Genomic DNA, 24,080 nt, shown 5'->3' on the forward strand with positions numbered 1-24,080 from the left:
CACAACCCCATGGCAGCACAAATACTGAACAAAATCTTAGAAGAAACAAAGTGGCGTATGTTAATAAGATATAAATAGTTGCATGAATGGGGGGAAGAATCCAAAGGGAATGCAAGCAGTGCCTCACCAAGACGCATGGAGAGAGGTGATTTGTATTCCTCTGACGTTCGCCCCAAGCCCTGGCGCGCTCTTTTTTTGCCAGCTGTGGATTGAATCCCAGAAAGCTGCACTTAATTCTTATAAACAAATAAAAGTTATAAATATTGCATAGAGAAAAGCGAGCCCCGAAACGGCATAGCTGATTTCCGTGCATGCAGGCAAGTCATCATCGGCACAAATAAGAATTATAAATATTACATGGAGGCGCAAGCAGGCCTGAAAACGTCTTCGACATCTGTGTGCTTCATCAGTTCATCTCACTCACTCAGGACTTATGGTCAGGGTCGGATTTTCTGTGTGTGTGTGTGTGTGGGGGGGGGGGGGGCTTGTAGATCTGCAATGTTATTTTGTGGCATTTCTGCCTTTATTGGATAGTACAGTGCATAATAACGGGACTGCCTTTGTCGCAGAGCTTTCGCTGGTTATATGCCTAAACCTAACCCTAACCTTAACCTCACAAGCACTACGCCTGAACCTCACAGAATAATAACCTCAAAACCACGCCCACCTGGGTGAAAACTCTGCGAAAAAGGCAGTCTCGAAGAGTGACAGGAAGCGGGGAGAGAGACATCGAGTGACACGTGGCAAAGACAGCCAGGCTCAGGAAACAAACACCGTTTGATTTTTGTCATGAGAAGAAGTATATGGGCCATTCTACCGAATTGGTTGTTGTGTTGAAATTTGTATGCTATTTTGGAAAAACTTTGACCATATTCATGTTGCACCAGATCTAAGGGACACATATTTAATAAAGGCACAGTCAATTATCATATTGTATTTTAATAATGTATTGGATATCTTTCCTCTCCCAAAAGTTGTCACTACCGAAACATAGACTTTTACCTTTGAATAAAAGATACTTATTTTAATCTATTTTCTTTTTCAATTCTCCCCTGTACAGACCATTTTTAAGAATTTAGTTAGGTGGTTCCACAATTAAATACATTTAAATCTAAATTTATTTTTATGAATTATTGAGAGTAATCAAAATCTAAACGCAATATTCTTTGTAAAATGTATAAAGTTGATTATATTGATTTCAGCATTATTGGTAGTTGACATTACACATACACCTAACCAATCATGATCTTTGATTTTAGACAAAACAATATAGTGTTTTGGTAGTGACTACACTGTTTCGGTAGTGACCACAGCATTGTCTTTACAATGCGGTGCCATAGTCACTTAACTATTTTGCTAAATATTAACTCATAAGATGCTTTACATTTGCTCAAGCTACTACTACTGCCTGATCAGTGATCACTTCGGTGCTACAGTAGGTTGTGTGGAAGCCCAACAAATCTCTCCATCTCCTTTGCCTGCATTCTCACTCTCAGTCTCTCTCTGCCACACTTTTTACATTTGGATTTGGTATTTTGGACCACATGATGAAATAGAATTAAGTACATTAAAAATGCAATTTGAACCAATTCGGTAGAATGGCCCATATAGGGTCTTCCCACATAAACTCTATAACGTCCATTTGGGAAATAAAATAGGCAAAGATTTGCTATGGTTGATGATGTACTGATATGCCGGTTATAACAGTTAAACAGGACTCGTTTCCAGTTAGTCTTCGTCATTAATAATACATAATGGGATCTCTGAAGAAGCACTTTAGTAATTTGCAATCAACATATCCAGAGGATAGATGAAAAATTATTCATTAGGTCGTGTGGCTTTTTCCCCCTCTTATTTCTTTCCAAAGGGCGTTGTGCTGACTTTAATGTGTGGATATTTAATCGGTGAAGAGCAAAGTTAATCGCCCAACAGTTACCACCAAATGATGCTTTTAATCTGCCCTGCCTAAAGCACAGATTAAAACCTCTATGGCGTTGGATGAGTGTTTGCAGGTCTTTCTATTCTCTTTATTTTGTTGCAGAGGTACATGTTGTTGATCACAAACATGCTTTTAAAATGGAACTAGTCGATACCCATCAAGCCATGCAATGAGCCGAGAAGGAGCATGCTGGCTATGATTTATGCAGATGTTTTAAAGTGTTGGTAATGGCTCGTGGCACAGTAGGTTACACCTTCAGCAGAACCGATACACCACACCACAGTGCCTTTTCACAGCATACTTTGGGAATGAGTGTGATGCAACATGCACATAATATTGTGGTTGTATATGCCAAATATTGTGATTTTTATATGCCTGCTTCATTTGTATATGCTGGCCATGTTTTACGCCTGCACAAGATGCATTTCTGCCATCTAGTGCCATCTATTATTGCTTTGATTTGACAATATGCCTTCATGTGTTCCTTTCTTCTCTATTCTTTCCGTATTCTAACTTCTCTTCTCACACTCACACACACACACACACACACACACACACACACACACACACACACACACAAAACAAATATTTTACCCCAGTGTTGATTTTCACAGTGGTTTAGTTTTTTAGTTTTAATCATAGTCTTTTTCAATAAAATTGCATTTAGCTTTAAGTTATATTTTAGTCATCTGAAATGTTAGTTTTAGTCAACTAAATACCACAATATCTACAGTTGATTTAGTCGACTAATTAATACTGTTTGGCCCATTCTTTTACACCTCGTGTGATGTGTCAATACATTTATTGATTACTGATTTCGGAAAACAAACGGATATGCGGAAACAAACGGAAATGTGGAACAAAGGGAAATGTGGACACTGGAAGCAGAAGAGAGATTAGATACTGAATCGAGTGAATAGATGCAGCATGTTTTATGGTGCCGTCGTCAAAGACATTCTCTATTCAAACCACAAGCCATTAGATTACATTGACAAAGCTACTTTCGTCATCTGACTGTGTGGGAGTTCAGCGCCATTCGAAAGCATCAGGACATTTATGTAACATAATAGTCATAACTAATTTGTCTGCGAGAGACTGACACTGTTCCATAAACCGCTGGAACAGAAAGTACGCCCCTTGACATGTTAATGGAAAGTGTGAGAAATCTCTCTCCATTTGTCACTGAGTTGACATTGAGGCATATTTTGGAGTCAATCTATCATCAGTGAAAGAGAAAATCAGTTTTACTGCCATGATTTCGTTAAGAAGAGAGTGAACACGCCCCATCCGACTAGTTTTGAGTGTAGTCTCATGCAGTCAGACGTTCAGAGATCTCCGTCTACCAATACATCTGTGGAAATCTTAATTCAACGTATGGTTTTGAACAGCGGGGAAAACCAGCACAAACAAACCAATGCCCACCGTTTTCAAAACCAATCACACCATACCATCCCATTGACCGACTGGCACACAAAGGGCCCTATCTTGCCTTAACCTTACCCTTTCTTTTAGGCACCTTTTTGAGAGGCGCTATAGCCCCTCCTATGAACAGATATAGACTGACACCACGCTAGACAGGAACGCCCACAAATGTCACATCCGGTTTTAGCCCGGGGTAAGAATTTTCTATGGCTGTCAATGCAACTTGGTCCAATCCTTAATCACATACGGAGTGGACAAACATCTATGCCGATAATATCTAACTTGCGGAGGTAGCGTGCCTTGTCTACGGGCAACAGATCTTTCAACGTATGGCATTGCAAATACGTTTGATAATCGCTACTCTGCGCAATATTGTTTTGGAAATGCCGCAAATTGCATTGCAGTGAACGAGAGAAAATCACAACTTCCCCCGGGGGTTGGCGGAGTCACAGTGTTACGCCCTGAATACGCACCCCTCACTTCACACAGGTGTGATTCTTTTACGATTTTGTGAAACATTTGAATATAGCCAATCTACAGCGACACGTTGTGAGCTTGTAGATTGTTTTTAAATAGTAAAATGTGCCTTCAAAGTTTAGGCATTAGGGGTAAGGCACATCATTGGATTTCACTTAAGCATTTGAAGTTATTTATGATAATGATAGTGTGTAATATCAAATCTAGGTGATGATCCAGTCTTCTCCATGTATGGTTATCCAAGGTTAGTGTCATGATCTTCATATATGGAGGCGTAACTAAATATGGAGGTGTGACCATATATGGAGGCGTGACTAACACACGGATATGCAGGTTTTCATCGTGAATGCGACCTAAATAAACAACTAATGAAGGATGTTTCACCAGACATCTTTACATTAAATAAGGATGATTCGTGACATTGTGACATTGTTACAGTGCGTCATCATGTAGCCCTCACATTTGGAGGAATACGCGTCGATGACTTACAGTGCCAATGTCACTTGAAAGTAGGGAACAATGTTAGGTGTTAACACTCCCGCGGCCCCCTACACTGTCCCCGTGGTCCTGTTTGGCAGAGAAGTTACGTGCGCCCCCCCCCCCCCCCCCCCCCCCCCCCCCCCCCACTTTCCCCCCTCCAGCCTGTCGGGGCTGTGTCACCTTGGTGTGTGCACCCAAGAATCCTGTCACCCACCCACTGTCACCAGCTGTAGCAGAGACACTCTCAGGACAGGGACTGCCAGAGGAACCGGGCTACTGGAGTACTACCTGTTTTTGGCCTCCACCGGTACAGTAGGTGTCTAATGGAGGCCTGCTGAGCCATGTTTAATGCATTGGACTGCATTAGTGCTCCAGGTTCTGACATCGGTTTGCCTCCCCTGTCACCCTGACAGCTTTACCGCTCACAGAGGAGACTATGGTGGACTCACTTTAACACGGAAGGGAAAATAGAAGGTGCAGCTTCGCATTTAAAACAGAAAATGATGTACAAAAGGAGACCCAGGGTAAAAAAACAGGACAAAAACAGAGGCGGGGGATCATTTCAACGCCCACTTACCCCATATACTTCATCGTAGAAATAGCTGATCAACAAACTCACAATGTATCACAAAGCGATGTGTTATGAGTTTGTAGATCTACTATTTTTTAATATTATAAAAAAAGGTTTAAAATGTTGGTTTTGACAAAAATAAGATAATGTGATTAACATACATTTTACTTAAATTGTTACATTATCATACATAGATGTCAGACATATCAGTCCTGATATTAATTCAGTCTGACCAGAAGCAGGGACAAAACATGGCCTCCCCAGCCGTTAAAAGAGTGACCAGAGCGAGGATATCAAAAGCAGAGGCATGCATCCTCCATCCATGTCCCCATCCCGCCTCCACCAAATACAACCCTGGCTCCTATTGTGACAATGTTCTCTTGCTACCTTCATAAAGCTGAGCTGACAATGCATTTAGATTTTATGCATTGCGAAAATCATGATAAAGAAGGTGACATATAATAATTGAATACAGTGTGCAGTTGTTATATTTCTTTATCGAGTACTTTAATCTCCATCGTTGTTGGATTTATGGAAATAACTTTCACAACATTCACTGTTCCATGTCGTTGTCCTTATTCAAATAAACAATGCATAATTAAATATTTAAAGCTCATTAACCATGGAACATTCCCTGGGTCCTTATGACATACTTAATCTACAAAGTGTAACTGGGGTTGCATGTTACTTTCACTAAAATGGGTTGCAAATATTGCTTTAAACTATCATTAATCATTCCCTGACATAAACACTAACAGTATACATGTCAATAAAGAGGTTTCACACACTTCAGCGGAGCTATCCATACAGGGAAACTGGTGTCATAAAAATGGACTGATGCAGACACAACCCTTGTAGTACTTATCTTCTACTGATTTAACCACTTTCAACCTGGTGTCCCTATTTTGGGCAGATTATTATATTGTCCAATTTGTTTTTGTCATAAAACATAGGGTATATAGGGTTTAACCCATTTTGACCTGGGAACGATTCTACAAATGCCTTCTAAATCTTCACAGTTTTCTGAAAAACCCATGTTTCTATGTCAGTGGTTCTCAAACTATTTAATGTCAAGGACCCCTAGGGAATTATATGTATTTGGCCGCCGACCCCCATCTGAAAATATGACCCCCCCCCCCCCCCCAGAAGCAAAGATTTTAGCTAAAACGCTCTGAAAGTAAAAAGTAAAATACAGACCTACAAGCTCGTAGCGTGGCACCGAGTGCCGTGCTACGAGCTTGTATATCTGCTATTTTTCAATAGCTAAAGCATAACATAATGCTTAAAACACCAAAAGTGGTTCCCGCGCAAAATGGGTTAAAGGACGACTTCACTACTTTTCAACCTATCATCATATAATTGGTCTTCACTAATGGTCATGATAAAATAGCAATTTTCTTCCCTACAGTCTGTGTCTCATAGGAGGACTGTGGGCAGTTCAGAAACCCACGTACGTGTATGTATTAAGCTTGTTAAAGTTGTATAGACTTTCTTTAACAGCCAGAGCCATTTTTGTAGGTCTGGAAATGTGCGTGTGAAATATAGACAAATTAGGCATATCTTTCTGTGCTTGAAATGACACACGATTTGAGCCCAACTCCACTTCCATTAAACCACTTATGCCATCCCTATTCTGGGAACGTCATCCATCCCTATTCTGGGAACGTCATATGGGAAGAAAACATATGATGAAAATATACCGTATGGCTCAAGTGGTTAACATTACGGGCTCATTATCTCATGCATTATATTCACACTGGACGCACCACGCACGAATAGCAGAGACACGTTTCTCGTCTTTGCTTTTACTGTTATGTAGGTTGAATTCTTAATTCTCTCCATTATTAGCTTCACATCAAAGCAGTTTTGTGTTGCTGCTCCAGTCTCCTGAGCACTCTCGTCCTCTTTTCAGGGTTTTTTTCCACGCCGTCAACAGCGATGCAGCGAAGAGATCAATTGCACAATGTGTCTGTGTGAGCAAAATTGCTGTAAACAGGGCTACGGGTTGGTGTTTAGCACTCACACATACTGTGAGAGGAGGGCATTAATAAATACCATCAAGACTAATGTGATCAGGTTGGTGGAGGGTGTGTAGAGCTGAGAGTGAAAAAGACTAATGTGATCTGTCGGTTCTCTCATCAAAATAGTAAGGCAATTGTTTTATGAAACTGTCAGTGATTCTCAACATTTCTTTTTTATTTCAGGGGTCTCAGTTTGATCATGCATTAGCCCATATCATACAAATATTTAACTCTGGAAACCCAATCTTTACTGTAAAATCCCGTGTTAAATAAAACAGACAGTGTCACCTGCCCCTTTTGTCATCAGAAACAGTATGAAGGTGCACAATTATTCTTTATTATTACTATTAATTGTACTTATTCTGTGCAGTTGTACAACACAGTGCAGATGTCTAATCTTTCAGGAACCTTGATTTCATTGACCGAAGAGGGTAGATGGGCAAAATTGGAAAAATACAAGACGGAGTCTGATAATGGTGTGGCTCCCATGTGGATCTCGGATGATCATCTAATCAGTCTATGACAGCCGTAATCTATGATGGCAGTACGATGATCCATTTCATTCTTTCTGCATTAATTCTTCCACACTTTTCTTTGATTTAGCGTGGCATTGTGTTGCATAAGAAAAACACTCGAGAGCCTTATCATAATGTTGACATTCACCCTGGAATACATTTAATTTAATTCTGTCTCGCAGAAAGAAATGGAATGTGATTTCAAGGGGGAGTGGTTAACCAGGCTAAGCCACATTGACATACATTAAATTAAAGTCAATGTTTCAAAACATATAGAACACACATGAACATGAAGTTAGCCTGTTATCAGTGTGCACAAGAAAGCCCAGTGGTTTGCAAGTTACTTTGTAGTTTGGACGCACAATTATAGAGAGCTAAATAGAGCAATGCTATAAACAAATGCTAGCAGGGTCAAACCAAACAATATTTTCCTCATCTATATAGTCGATTGTTAGCCTATCATGAGTTATTTGGTAAAACAGCATGTCTCAACTATTTTCATTTTAATATTTCATGTTGTCATGTCACGGGCTATTAGCTGTCTCCACTGTCACTGACTGAACCAGCCACACAACATCCAATTAACAACTTTATGGAGCTAAACGATATGGGGAAACTAATAGCATCATTAGCTGTACCCATACACACATTAATATCCTCTGTTTGTGTCAAATTGTAACTGTCAAAGCTAACTACATGAACCCAGTGTCCTTAATGTTGGTTAGGGTTACGGTGACATTTGGTGAAAATAGCGTATAATAGTGTATATCTACAAAAATATCTTGTATATTGGCTATTTTTGACAAAGAGATTTCATTTGGAGGTGGAAAAAAGAGAAGACCAAGTATAGACCCTGTGGAACCTCCCATCAATGAAGGGTAAGAGGTTACATGGTAAACCACTTGAACCCCAGCATCCATATTCCGGGGGAAACATTAGCCAAAAATAGCCAATCCAGAAGCTCACAACGAGTCCCGTGAGCTTCTAAATCTATTTTTTGGCAGAGACATTTGGTACAAGAAAGAAGCTTCCCAAGTACAGAGACAACTCAAATAAAACGTCTATAGGGTTGAATTGTACTAAGTCTAGAGGGTTATATTGTTACTGTATGCCTGAGTGACACTCAGGATTGCATAGCGTACATATATGAGTAACTCAGGGGCTTGTATTTTGCAACAGAGGGGGGAATTAACTAGCTCCACACCTCCATAGTGAGTAATCTTTGGTGTCAGATGAGAAATGTTTGGTGGAGAACAGGGAGAGGTTGCCAGGGCTCAGAGGGATGTAAAGGCATGACTCGAGCCAGGATGTAATCCCTGCCAAGCCAAGCTGGCCTAAGGGCCGGAAATATTCATTTGACAACCCTCCATTTTTCCCTGTTAATTTTAGTCAGTCCGAACAAATAGGGGCTAAAAATAATTCCAGGAGGAATTACAGGAGTGTGATTTTCTTTGTCTTTTTAAGCTAAGAGCACTGTTTATTGGTGTACATACTGTATGCTTTTGTGTGTGTGTGTGTGTGTGTGTGTGCGTGTGCGTGTGCGTGTGCGTGTGTGTGTGTGTGTGTGTGTGTGTGTGTGTGTGTGTGTGTGTGTGTGTGTGTGCGCGTGCGTGCGTGCACATGTAGGCATGTGCACATGTGTGTAACGGGAGTAGAGAGCTGCAGGAACAGAACGCTCCATTCATTAGGGAGCAGTTACAAGAGCAGTATTAAATTCTCTCTGGTAAGACGCAGCGAGCTGCTCAAACGTCATCCCATTAACCCAAGATGGTGTCCACTCACACTGCCCCACATCTCTACCATTAGATTAATTAAGGTGTATGTGGAACTCTACAGGAAAATAACTAAAAAGGAAAAGACGAGAGGAGCGGAGGTGGCTTTGATGAAAACAAGTTAAGGGGTGCTACTGGTGGATCTTTAATTGGAGTATGGTAGAGCATGTGCCACTGGGTCAGCTGGGGCAGACCAGTGCTCACTGCAGTACCACTCTGATAGGCCTGTTAATGAGGAGGGATGTACATATAAACTGTACTGCAGCTTTTGCACACCTCGCCCTGGCTTAAGGGAATAACAAACAACATTACATACATCGTCTTCCCTCTTGCCCACATACTCCAAAACTGATGTTGAACTGTCGAGTTCCATTCTCGCAGTTTGTGTGTCTTAAAAGCTGACTCTAAAAACGAAATAACAGTAACATGTGTGTAACTCATGTGTGCAAGCGCCTTAACCGTCAACTGCAACATACCAAATTTAGTTTCAATAAACTTAACAGCACATAAAATAAAATAAATGTTAACCTTTTTTTGCCTTTATTGATAGTTGGATAGTAGCTAAATGAAATGGAAATGGGGAGAGAGATGGGGGGAAGACACACATCAAAGTTTGTCGTGATCGGGACTCGAACCTGCGACACACTGTCATGCTGGATTGACAGCCAAGGTGCCTGGATCGTTAAGCCGACGCAGGCCCTTAACAGTGCTTTATTGCTACATCACAAATTTGTGTGTGTAAAATAGCGTGTGAAGTAAAAGCTTCCAAAATTGCAATTAAAAACATAAAGATTATTATAAGAAAAGGAAAACAGAAAGTGGCAAAACAACAAGATCAATCAAATGTACATATGGTACATTCAAGCAAAAGAAACAAAAATATGTCAACCTCAACATTGTGTAACTAAGAGACCGCAATTAGCATCATATATACAATCATGCTAATTATACCAATTATGTAGAACACCCATGCTGTGTCAATTAAGCGTTCATTAGCTATACAGCATCCAATAATGGTCACCAGTAAGGAAGAGAGAAAGCATCTGTTTGCCACCTCTATAATAAGACACGCCTATAATTGATCATAATTAGTGAGCTAGGTACAGTATGCATGTAATCTAACAATCCCTCACACATGTTTATATGTTATCTGTGCATTACTGTACTTGAAGCTATACACTAGGTCTATAATAATCATGGTCTATAATTGATAATAGTAATAATTTAGTGAGCTTTAGCTATAGGCTACACTAAGTGCACCCATGGTATCATGTAGTCTAATGCCTCATACATTTTGCCATGTTATCTGTTAATTTAATCTATACTATACTTCAGTGAGACTTTAGGGACAGTGTTATTTTTTCTCCTAATGCAAATAGTGGAATAGTGTTTGTGTTAGGACATGGGCATTTTGATCCAAAAGTGAGACCAGTTGAGTCATTCGATTGGTCTAGGGCAGGCTTCCACAGAGAGAGAATAACCAAAGAAAAAACAACAACTAAGCTATGACACTGGAAGAAAGAGCCAGAAAATAAGCAGACATGGGGATTGTTATTTATCTAGATTGGTTCTGGTGAGGTCTTACATGAGAATAACATTCTGATTGCTAAGATGCATGACATCTAAAAAGCTATTCTCGTGATACCCCCATTATTTCCATGTCGTGGAAACAAATCAGCAGGGGGGCATATTGTTTTCCAAAGGAGGCACTTTATTTTTCAAACCCAAATACTCCCCTATTAACACGTGTCTGATGTGAAAAAGGCTACAAGTATGCAGCAGCACCAACAACAGATACAATTATGCTGAGCATTATTATAATGTTTTCTTGCATATAAATACCGTGTATTTCTATTAGCTATTCAATTAATTTGAAAATGTATATATTTATAATAATCATGAAGAAATTATAGATTTAACATTTGTAATAAAACATTAAAATTATTGGTTGGGTAGGTAGGCCGGTAGGGTACTACTGGCCAATCTGGACTGGAGGTCCACACAAAGTCCAATCTGGGTGGGCAACTGGGCATTGCCCCCCAATGCCCCCCTGTAGAGCCGCCGCCACGCACGCGCGCGTCTGTGTGTTTGTGTGTGACCTCGTTACACACAAAAAAGCCAAGGTTTTCTTGTTAGCCTGGCTATGGTGATATGAAGTCATAATGACGCTATATGAACATTATGATGGAAGCGGGAAGCAGCGAGTCAGAGAGGCGGAGTGGTTGGTTACGCTGTTAACACCGATCAGGTGCAATTCACTTTCAGTTCAACCATACCAGGAAACAATTTAAGTTGCATAATTCAAAAGCTGAAATCCTGTTCTCAAAAGGGGCGATTATGCAATCATACAATCATGCAAGTAAGTAATTGTGAATGAATACTACTGAATTGGTTGAGCCACAGGTGAAGTAATGACTTCTATAATACATATAAAGCCATGCAGATTAGGAGGAAATGAGAAGGAATCCTTTGTCACTAAACACTTAACCACTATGAAACTGGTGTCCCAATTCCAGGCCTCTCATCATAAGCCAAACATGTGAAGTGAGGGGCGCTATCATCGTACATCATCATAACATAACATGTCGCTCATATGCATATGATGTAAATTCTCCATTCATTGTCAATGGGATTTAATTTGTTAGTACAAAGATCTACACTATAGCTGAATAAAAACAGTTGCCCTGCGTTTAGAAAAAATAAGTGACGTCCTACAGTACAAGCTCACATTGCCTTGTGATGCAGAAAAGTATGGGTAACCATTGATCATCTATTGGTTTTACAGAATAACATTTAAGAGGGAGACAATTGTATACCACAAAAGGGGTATGAATGGAAATGCATGTTAATTGACACCCACGACAACCCAAGTATAATGCAACCCCAGTAGTAGAAGCAGCAGAAGGGAAGAGACGAGGAGGGACGGCGAGGAGAGGGCAGCAGGATATGAGACGGGGGTCTAACTGTTCAGTGCAATCCTCAGGGATCGGTGTCTGGCTTGCTAAGTGCTGACTTGTCAGAGGCAGGATTGGTTTGTCCATACGAGAAGGGATCAAAAATCATGAATAAATGAGCAGAGGGGGGGGGGGGGGCTTTGGCCAAGTCCACGGGAGCACAGTGGGTCACAAGACAGACGGGGGAAGTGAAAGGTTTCAGTCCTGTCCTCACACAGAGCTTCAGTGGACAGCACAGTATTATTTAGCCGTCAACCTATCTTGGGATTAGTAATGTGACCCAGAGATGGATTAAGAGTCACCCTAGCGGCTAGCCAGTAGCCATAATGGGCAGTAAGGTGGGCCCACAATCACACAGCATGTGTAGGTCAGGGATGAAGCACCTGTTGACATTTCATCATAAAAGGATTTACAATCAATTTTCATTGTATAGGATTTCCCCAGACATATCAGTAGGCGACGACTGCTGATCGTCTGGCTACGCAAGATTATAGAATAAGTCCTCCCATCTAGATTACTGCAACTCTATATACTCTGGCCTCCAAAAGAAAAACCTATACCGTCTCCAATTCGTTCAGAACTCAACAGCCAGGCTGTTAACTAAAACCAGAAGAGCAGGGCACATTACACCAAGTATAGCCGCTTTTTCCTATAGTGAGACCAATAGCAAAAATATCCAAGCTTGGATATTTCCGTTATTTTTTATATTTTGAAAGTGCTTAATAAATGTGAATAGAGGGATTTATTTTTTGCTGTGCAACAAAGCATGCTAATCGGCCACAGATGGTCTGGTGTCAGTTTAGACAGGTGGAGGGCATATGGACAGCACACCACTATCCACTGAACGCATAGCATGGCACTTCCTCTTAGCCTACATGAAAGTCCCTGTTGAACATGACAAGGACAGATGAGCGCAAATGTACTGTAACTGTACCCATAGAATACTACACGGTAAAATCCTCTTTCTGCATCTCTCTTAATAAAATAAAAAAAGGGAAAACATGTATAAAATAGAGCCTGCAGGTCCATTTAGTTCAACTCTCAGAGATGAATTAACACTAAGGACAGTGCAGATGGTGATTTGCAGGGAATGCAAATTGATGTAGTATTGTACTACAGTTGTTTATAGTACAATTTGCAATCTACTCATTTAGCAGATAGTCAATTTACCTATAGTCTTATTCAGACCGACTTACAAAAAGGCAAGATGTTTTGCCAAAGGGACTTTCGTTGTAGCAGATTTTATTTGTCAAGCTTGGGAAAGAAGACAGAGTACTCTGTATACATCTGAGGTGTAATATAATGAATTGTGTAATGTAAACATGCTGTCAAATGCATAAATTATGTATTGTAAAACATTCTGTAAATTGCAAATGTGAAATGGTGTCTTATAAACCCATGAGGGTTGGGCACAAGGTGTGCATGACACGAAAATAAATAAACAATCAATCAATCAATCATATAAAAAGCTTGCGCAAAGAAATAATCTCACACACTGCAAATGTGTGATGTATGTGGCGACAACATTTCTGATTCTGAATAACGCACCATATAAAGTATTGTCCAGTATGTGAACAAGGAGGCTAAGCATCATAGTCTACAGTGGCAATTCGCAACCTGGTGGGCTTACTGGGCTATGAAGATATTGCAAGTGGGTCCCAAATAATTGGCAAAACACAAAGATTTTAATCGTATTAAAAACATTATGTAAAACCTTGGAAAATGTGATACAGATGCATGTATGCTTAATGTATATATAGTATACTACAGGTATGGGCTGGGCAATGTTGAAGCCGCTGTCCCTACTGGTCAACAACTTGTACTGCAGGCGGGCTGGGCCCAGGTTAGGCCTATAGAATCAATGCATCCAGGATCCTGGTGAATCATGCCCATAAAACATGGGCACTCTTATCGTACATCATCATGACGTAACATGACGATTTGCTCGTCCACATATGACATACATTCTCCATTCATTGTCAATGCGAATTTAACTACATATCATTCCTCATCTCCTTTCTTGTCACTTGTTGTTAACGGTCGAGTAATCAGATGTCAAACAACATGATGCTGAACTATCTGTCATAACACAGTGTCGTATACTGTATACACAAAGCATGATAAATGGTGGCGCTTGCATTTATAGAAGATTGCATATTCTCATTACTTTGTTCTACTTCTACGTCCTAGCATGCCAGGCAAGGAAATTGCTTCATTGGACAACCTACCCAGGTTTCTAAACAATGCAATAGGATGGTTGACATAACAAAAGTATGGGATATATATATATATATACAGTATATATATCACATCAGTAATTTTATAATAGTTCCAACCATCATTTCGAGAAAATGGACAAACTAAAGCTGCGTTCAGACTCGAATATATATTTGCCTCGGTTCGTCCCGTTTGTGCTGCGCCAGCTTTTGTCCTCACACGTCTCAATATTTGCAATTGACAATGAAAGCGGAATTCAGGTCAAATGTCTGCTAAAATTTGTCCCCACACGTCTCAATATTAACCATTGACAATGAAAGAGGAATTCAGGTCAAATGTCTGCTAAATTCTGTACCCACATGGCTCTATATTTGCCATTGACAATGAAAGGGGAATTCAGGTGCGAGGTGCGCTGGGGGTCGGGAGAGGGTGGGTGGTTAGGTTTAGGTGTCTGCCCCGGGGGAGGTTAGGGTTAGGGTGAGGGTTTGAGGTAGGTTGTCGATCAGACCAATGGACCATCGGCATATTGACGCGGACCCGTCTGTCTGTCCGTGTGTCTGTGTGTCCCCCCTTTGTGCCCATATATGGAGCTGAGTGATTTGTTTGTGATTGATGCAACACACTCCATATTTGGACGTATAGCTGCTTTGGGGACTCCTTATATGGTTATGGCTAAGTTAAAAACTTAACTTAAAAATAACTTAACTTAAATATGTACGAGCTGCGTTCGCTTCCCGCGTTTGCGCGTCTTACTGGTGTAAATTAAACATCAAAACATTAAACGCTATTGACATTGAAGGAAAAATTGTAGACTAACCAATCACATGTCGGTGGGAGCGCTTGGCCAATATGGGCACTTGCAGGCCAGAATCAAAGTTCTACTGATTGGCCAGTATGAGATGATGCATGATGATGTACAATGACAAGAGCGCCCCTCACTTCACACGGGTGTGATTTTATTTATTAGTACTGCGATTGAGAACCACTGATCTAATAAACTGGTACAAATTACTCCATATTTTCAAACATCTCAGACAGCTGACTGGAGAAATAAATAGCTGGCAATTATTTCTTAGATACAGGAGCCAACAATTCTTTCTTAGTATGAAAACAAACTCCTGTTTGTGGCCAATACCATTACCAATTTACTGTATGCTTAATAATACGTTGTGTGCCGAAAACAGCCTATCTACAAGCTCACTGATACCACACGATGTGAGTTTGTAGATTTGCTATTTTTGGTTCATCGTACAATGGAGCATAAATTAGGCTGGTAGTTTTTAACCTTGTTGTGCCTAAGGGGCACACCACAAAGGCATGTCAACATCTCAGTAGTTTTTAACCTTGTTGTGCCTAAGGGGCACACCACAAGGGCATGTCAACATCTCAAGGCACATATTCATATCAGTGCAGAATAGATTCTAAAACACGTTATTACTCTGTGATGAAATAGTGCATTTCCCGTCAGTTTTTCACGCCCCATAATGGTCATACCTTGTGACATCACGTGATGTCGTCAATTAGGTCAACATTAAGCCCATATATGGAGATCCCATCAACATTGGCCAGCAACTCTACATCTCACCTCAAACCTCAAACCCCTAGATCTCCATATGACCTGACCTGTTGACCTGCTGACCTGTTCTGAGATTCCATATGTTGATCCTTCCCCATCCATCCTTCCTCTTCGATGTCTCCCTTTTTACTGATACCTGACAATTTAAACTCTAGACGGGCCTGCCCCAAAGTTATTAGTGCACCTGTTGGCAACTAGAGTTGTCAACAGGCCTAGAAATTAAGGCCCGACACTACCTGGCCCTTCAAACCCTGTACACTCGAAACACTGCCCCCGCTGCCACGCTTAGATCTCCATATATGGAGCTGACCTGTTCTGACATTCCATATGTTGATCTGACCTCATTAAACCCAAGAAGGAGCGAGTGCATTCTCCGGCAACAGATTTAATGTCACTCCATTTCCGCTCCATCTCGGTCTGTTCGGCAGTGCCAGAAAACTGGCGGGGGCGAAGACACTCGACTGCCGCTCGCTTCCGCGGCAGTGCGTCGGTCTGACATTGTGCCGTGCTTGCGGTTAGGGTTAAGGTAAGGGTTTCAGGTAGACAGTGTCGTACTGATGCCGCAGAGAAACACTACTGCTTGCCACAGGGGTTCCGCGGCTGATGCAGTTGTCGGAAAATGCACTCGCTCTCTCTCTCTCAAACCCTGTACACTCAAGACACGATCCATATATGGCCAGTACAGAATTCATTCATACTGTATGTTGATCTGACCCCCCATGCCACAGCGCCAGCACTCGCCCAGCAGTCTGCTGTCACGCAGGCGGATGCATGCACGCAAACTCGCAGGTGACACTGTAGCATTTGGGAATAGAACAACTGAATTAAGCACTAGATCCCTGCTGCTAGCAGGATTTATTATTTTCTTTTATTTATTTTAACAGGGGGGAAAAAATGATGTTTCCATAACAATTCATCTTGGGGAGGCCAAATTTCCACAGCAGTCCAGCCAGTGTGCTATGAAAAATTGGACAACTACAATAGTTACATGTGTATATATTGACCTCTTGTATTCATTCTAGACTGGAGCTTTGCCTCTTGCTATGAGTGAGTCAGAGGCTGGTGCTTTGCTAGCTGGCCGTCAAAACAGTAGCAGGTCAGCCTGTCTGTGTCATTAAAGCAACATCATGGCCCTGGGAGCTAAGGAAGGAGGCTGTTCACATTGCCAGAGTGGCCACCTCAAAGAAAGACCAGGGTCTTTATCCAATTCCCAGCTGTGTAAATTAAGTCAGATTTTTACACTGTACTGTACATGAAGCTGCCTAAGAACATCGGTGGCTTCCTACACGTGTGTACATGCTTCCATAACAAGACACGTCAACCTTGTGATAAAACTCACAATTCTTTAGGCATTCCTTCTCTGTTAAGGGTTAATTCAGTCCGGCAGCATGGATTTGGTTCGACCTCCCGTTAGACCATTACTAACACTATCCCAAACCTAACCCTAACCTCACACAGGTGAATTGTAACCCAGCACAGGTCGGGCTAACGGGAGGTCTGACATAAGGGCAGTCCCCATTCAGACCTTTGTTGTGATTTTTCTCCTCGTACAACAGTCAACAGTGTCACTTGCCGATACTCGCCAACAAAAGCAGCTCTATAAGCTCATAACGTCGCTTGTGAGCTTGTAGATTCACTAGATTGCCTATATTCTGTGCACAATTTCACTATATGGCAAAAGTTCTGCGCACAATTTCACTATATGGCAAAGTATATAAGGCTTAAAACATCCTTGCACTGAACCATGTTTTAGATACAACAGCAGACAGCAAAAGTTATGACATCCAGAGGTCATGGGTGAGGTATGGTCATTTGTATACTGTTGTACCTCATGCACTGTATGTACTGTACACAGTGCACATTTTTATTTGATCTGTTTTTCTGTTTCTTTCTCTATACCCTATTTTATTTATTTCTTAGCTTGTATTGTTTTTACACCTGTGATGTGACAATAGAATTAAGGTGCTAACTCACCTAATCTTTTTTCTATCACTGCATATAACAACATCCACCCCATCGCCCCTATTCTCCAGCAAGCCTTCAGTGAAAAAAGCTGATCTATAAGCTCACCACGCATCACAAAGAGCTCACTGAAACTTGCAGATTGTGTATTTTGGCGAAGAGATTTGAGAAAGAGATAGAGAAAAAAGTAGGGGGCCTAGTGTAGACCCCTGGGGTCTCCGGTCAATGAAGTATGCACAGGTTTAAGTGGTGAAGAGATACCTCTACAGCCCGGCATTATAGGCCTAAATGTATCGCATTAATCATTTGGGGCCAACGATTCCGAACTTTTAAACTAAGTGTGCACATAAGTCCCTTACGGTGATTATTAAAATTTTCATGGCTGCAGCACTGAACAACTGGTCTTGAATTGTCCCACAGGGCCGCTGCTGTCTCCTCCAGCCTGGAGCATTTTGATTCCTCACTGCAAGTAAATCCAGCTAAGCAAACAAGCCATTAGGAGTGTTGCTCTGAAGTCTGCTAGCGACCTACACCAGGGGGAGTGAGCGGAGGAGGAGAAAATTAGTGGTGGAGGGGTTGATTCCATGAATGATAAGAAGAACACAATGAAAACGAGATGAGATGAGCCAGTGGAAGCCAGTGGAGATGTGACTTATGGATGCACATATAGCAGCCTTAGCAGGTTATTTGAGTGTTTACTGTAGGCGGGGTAGTTATGTATGTAAAATCAAGTATAGAGATTTTGTGCACCCTCATCCAGTTTTGGTCCTGCAGTCTGTGCACTCTCATACAGTAGGTGTCTGCTTCACTGGTGCCACCAAAATAGCTACTTTAGATTAGAGAAAAAAGTAATTGAAATGAGGATGATGCTATGATGGATGCAGATGGAAAATCAGACTTGGCAGGTATTCACATCCTCCCCTGACACACAGACACACACATGCATTCTTTCTATCTCTGTCCAAGACTGCTTCCATCAAAACACTAGCAGTCCTCTGCTCTCTCACACTCTCTCTCTCTCTCTCTCTCTCTACCGTTTCCCCTATGGAAGCTAAGGATGAGGCTTAGTGCACGTCAGCCAAGAGCACGGTGACATATGTGCCATTATTTATAGCCAGCAGATCCGCTGAGAGGCCCGGGGGCTGCTTAGAGAGGGTATTATTTGAGAGAGAGCCCAAAGACCAACTGGCCACCGTCCGACTGCAACCTCGGGACATTTACCGGCCAAAAGACCAATAATACCTGAACACATGCTGGACACAGGCAAGCGGATACCCTCTCAGGAGAGCGCCTGTAATATTGTCATCCGAATACAATTACAGTAAAATATAATCGACCGCGCACACACACTGAGACTTGCATAAACCAGATCCCAGGACACCAGTGAAGAAGAAGGGAGGGACAGTTTAGGTCAGACAACAACATGTATCATGTTGGTATTGTGGGTTTTTCAAGCGATACTGTGATTAAAGAATATACAATATTAGATCCGTGTGTGAAACGCGCGCGTGTGTGTGTGTGTATGCGTGTGTGTGAAACGCCATGCTTTGTCATTTAGAATTTAACGTACAGTATAGTGTTCCATTTAACGCGTCAATAAGGTAAAGCATTTCCTGCAAGCCTATAGGATTTATTGTACACCCGACAGAGGAGTGAGATAGACAGAGGTGGATTAATATCCCAGCCCTCCGCTTCCACCATCAGTGGTTCAGTCCGGACGTGGCGTGTTCTGTCACTTCAACTCGATAGCTTGGAGCGCTGATCTCGAGCTGGAGTGTCAGTCGGACACCCAAATGTGTGGAATGTGTGCAGTTAATGGTAAGTCAATTAGGGCATGACGCTAATCCCTATAAGGCAAAGTTCATCTCTTAGTAGACAGCGGGATAGGGACCTGAGGAAGTTCCCCAGGCTTTAGTGTGTCATGCGGTGGTGGTCCCTAGCCCTAACCATCTGACACGGCAGCCAATGCCATGTTGCAAGTGGTCAGATGTGTGGACCCTTGCATTTTCATGGTCATCAATGTATTGTGTTCCGGGCCGGCTTGGATCAACGGAACTGACATAGGATACTTTGTTATCTAGCGGTGGCACAATTACATTTCATTTTTCAACTAAAGAAAAAAAAATACCATTACTTTTTAAATACACTAGTGTTTTGCCAATTATTTGGTGGCCCACTTGCGATACCCTCACGGCTCACCAGTGGGGCCTCGGCCCACCAGTTAGGATTGGCTGTAAGAGTGGGCATGGAGATTTCCAACTCCAGCTTGTCTCAGTTCAGGCTGCATGAACAGTGCTCGGTTTCTGCCCCCTCAATGGGTAACTAAATGTATGATGCAAGCTATATTATTACCCCTCAAAGGTTCCCCGATCAATAAGTAGTGGAGGAAATGAAGGTAATGAACTTTGTGCCTGTTGTTTTAACTGCAACACACATCAATTAGGCTCAGTAGACAAAACATGACAAATAAGGGTGGCATTATAATGACATGCGGTACCCCAATAGAAAGACAAAGCAAGGCACGCACGCGCCAGCAGCCATTACGCACGCACGCACGCAAAACACACACACACACACACACACACACACACACACACACACACACACACACACACACACACAAGATGAGATCAGACCAGATATAATCCGTTATTGATCCCCGTGGGGAAATGCAGGTGTCGGATCAGCATATGGCAGACATTTGCTGCCATGTGACATTTATAATGATAGTGACTATGATGTATATTTTGATAGCTTATGCCTCTCTACATATGTCATAATTGTTCACATAGCCTAACACTTCGGCCTATAGGAGGTCACACGCAGGGAAGCCTGAGTGAAGAGGTCATTTAGGATAGTCACTAAGATAGCCTAGTTGCATTTTAAGATAAAGCTGGCAACAGCTGTGAGTACATCCTGTCATATTAGCATATAGTGGACAGGATGAGGTTTTATCACTAAAGAATGCTCTGAAAATAAGATCACCTGTGGTAACTTGTTGACCGAGTCTTAAGGGTCAACTGACACACACACACACACACACACACACACACACACACACAGGGACAAGGTGACACCCACAGATTGGGGATGTATAAGATGGAACGGAGAATCAGTTAGAACTGAGAGTGAGGGACAGCAGAGAGAGAACCTAGGCGCTCTGCCTGGGACGAAGGCCTCAATATGCTGTAACCATGGAACGAATGCTTGTAACTTGTAACTGATGGCTGATCAATAAATGGAAAGAAGGAAATATGCCCGCTTGGACCTCCTATTCAATTCAACAGCAACTGCAACAAAGGAATTAGGTAAATTAATCCACAGAGCCCTGTAAGAAAGACACATCATGCATGGCGCCCCGATGTTGGAGAAGCTTTGGTGAAGATTTTCTACGCCACGCAAAACGGACCTGCGTATCTGTGGATTTTTTTTGTTTTGTTGCCTTTGACGTGAGTTTGGATGGAACCCGAGGACTGAAGTGAAGTTGGAGTGATGGAATAGGCTTATCATTCTTGTGTTAAGCGTACGTGTTAGGACCATAGTGTACATCTGGACGCTGTGTTAGGCAGGTTATTGATTAGGTTAGTGGTTAGGTTCTTGGAGTCTGCTTCTGTTAGGGGGTTGACAGAGTTTAGGAGTTAAATGGTAGTGTAGCCTATGCATGGTATGGTTGTGCGTGTATGTGCTTCATTCATTTGTTTGTTTGTTTGGTTATAAGTCTGTCTATGAGTCTGTGCTGGTATAGGGCATCTTTGTGAGTTATGGTTGAATGCCAAAGAATTCTCGATTAAGTATTTTGTTGATATTTTGATTGTGCGGTCCGGTGACTTACACGTTTTTGAGAGTGATGTGTTGATTTATAGATGGCATGTGATGATACAGGGTGTGCCTGGTGATTTTGCACTGTTTTCTTTGAGATTCCTGTCATGAGCCATATGATGGAAATGGCTCAAGGGGGGAGGTTAGTAGGAGGTTAATAAATTATAAACGAACTAGATTAATGAACGGAAATTAATATGAGGTTAATAAATAAAACTCGATGCATGAACTAAATTGGATAAGGGAACTATAAAATGGCTAGTCATGTACGTTAGAGTGTATAGGAGTGTGAAATTAAATTTAAGAAATTATTTAAGGTGCAGTTATGGACAATTTCTGTGTTAAAATGTGGAGCTAAAGTATCCATTTGGCATATAGTAATCAAAATAGGAGACTATTAACTTCACTATATAGTAATATGGTTTGGGATTAGGCCTTTTGGAGAAATAGTAGCTGGGATGGCTATTCTAATCAGATCGTCTGAAAGGAATGTTTATCACCTCATTTTTTTGATCAGTGGCTGTTTTAAAAAGTAGATTGACTTTTTTCTTAAAACGATAATATAGATATTATGGCGGATGTTCATTTTTAATTTGACGGAGACAACAGCTCTATGGCTTGTTGTCTTGTGTTCCAAAACTCAGAGATTGGGGACAATTTTGATAGTAGGATGAAACAGTTGCTTTGAGTGAGTTAAATCTACTAATCTACTGATTACATGAGTTTGGTTGTATGCAAATGAGTGTGGGGGATGTAGGGGTGACCATTATGGTTTCCCATGTATGTGTAAGAGAAGCACATTGTGTCGCTTTTGAGTGAGTGATTGAGTCAAGGGTAGTAGTCTAAGAAACTATTGTGTGATATGAATGTGTTATGTTTGAAGGGTTGGAAAATAATGTTACTAAATAGTAGTAGTAATTTCAAGCAACTCTGTATGAGAGTGTCTGCGGCATGGGATCTTCTCATTTAAAAAAGGCATAGCGATGGTAGACATTGTCTACTGTTGAATTTTTTTTATTTTTGGCGGTGGAATTTGATTTGGTACATCTTAAAGGTGTCAGAAGAAGCAACTGCTTGCCAGGTCATATGAAGCTTGAATTGGGGTAGTCTGGCCAGGGGTTTAAATGAGAAGATTACAAGCCTGTGTGAGTGAGATCACGATGTTTGATTGAGAATAATGTATATGAGGGAGTGATTGAGTGCATTTGAAGCCTGTGTGGAGTGCATGCAGGGGGGGGTCAATCTCTTCCCTCAGTCAGTGACTTGACTTGCTAGTCTAAAAATAAAATAGAGGCATTAATATGTTTCTTTTTTTAAAATTACAGATTATCACTGTCAGTAGTTTTCCCAGTTAGAGAAAGTATTGCATGTTTTCCTTGGAGTAAGTTTGTTGACTAGGCTATCTACTCATTCTGTGGCGATAGTATATGCAAATGAGTATGCATGTCTGTGACTGAGTGAGAGGAGACACAGCATGAGTGTGTCACAGTGTGACTGTGTGAAAGTTTAGTGTTTAGTGTCTAGATTATTTACTATTTAGTAGATATGATGGACACAGGGATAATCCCAGTGGACATTGTCCAAGAGAAATATTCAGTTTCATGCAAGGATATTTTGAAGATTTCAAAGAAATTTAATGAGCGTTGGCCGGACATTGACAGACCATGGCCTCTGGAGGGTACTTTTGATGCAGAAGTCATCAAAGCCATAAGGGTTCTTGTGCATGGATACAGAGCAGATCAGAAAACGAATGAGCGGAAACTGAAACGCAAGACTGAATTATCAGTATTAGATATGTTCTGTAAGGAAGGTCCCAATGTCAGTGAGTCAGTACCGGACGAGAAGCAACATTGCATTGACATTGTGGACCACAGCAATGTGCTCTCAGCAAAGGCTGAGGTGAAAGTTCATGACAGCGGAGACATGAGGACATCAAGGCAACGGCCAGAGGACAGCGACATTCAACGCTCTGTTAAGAGGGAGCTGGAACGGGTACGTTGCCTGAAAGAGGACTTGACCAGTGATTTACGGACACAGAGACAGTCTATGCGTGCTATAGAAACACGGTTGAGTGAAATTCTGATGAAAGAGGCACATCTGATCCTCGATTTGGGTGACCTCACTGACCTGCAGGATGAGGCTGGCCACAGCCACAGAGACAGTTTACATGGAGGTGACGACATCTACAGAAGATACTCTCCGGTGGCTGCGCCAAGGGGCAAAAAGACTTTGACTTTTGGGGGATATGACCCGCACATTCGGGATATTATAGTTCAAGTGGAGGGACGTACAGTACATGCAGGGGATGGGGGAAGCCGTACCTCTGCCCGTGACAGACGGACAGCAAGCTCCGAT

This window comes from Protomyctophum bolini (assembly GCF_963924005.1).
Source record: "Protomyctophum bolini genome assembly, chromosome: 19".
In the NCBI taxonomy this organism is placed as follows: Eukaryota; Metazoa; Chordata; class Actinopteri; order Myctophiformes; family Myctophidae; genus Protomyctophum; species Protomyctophum bolini.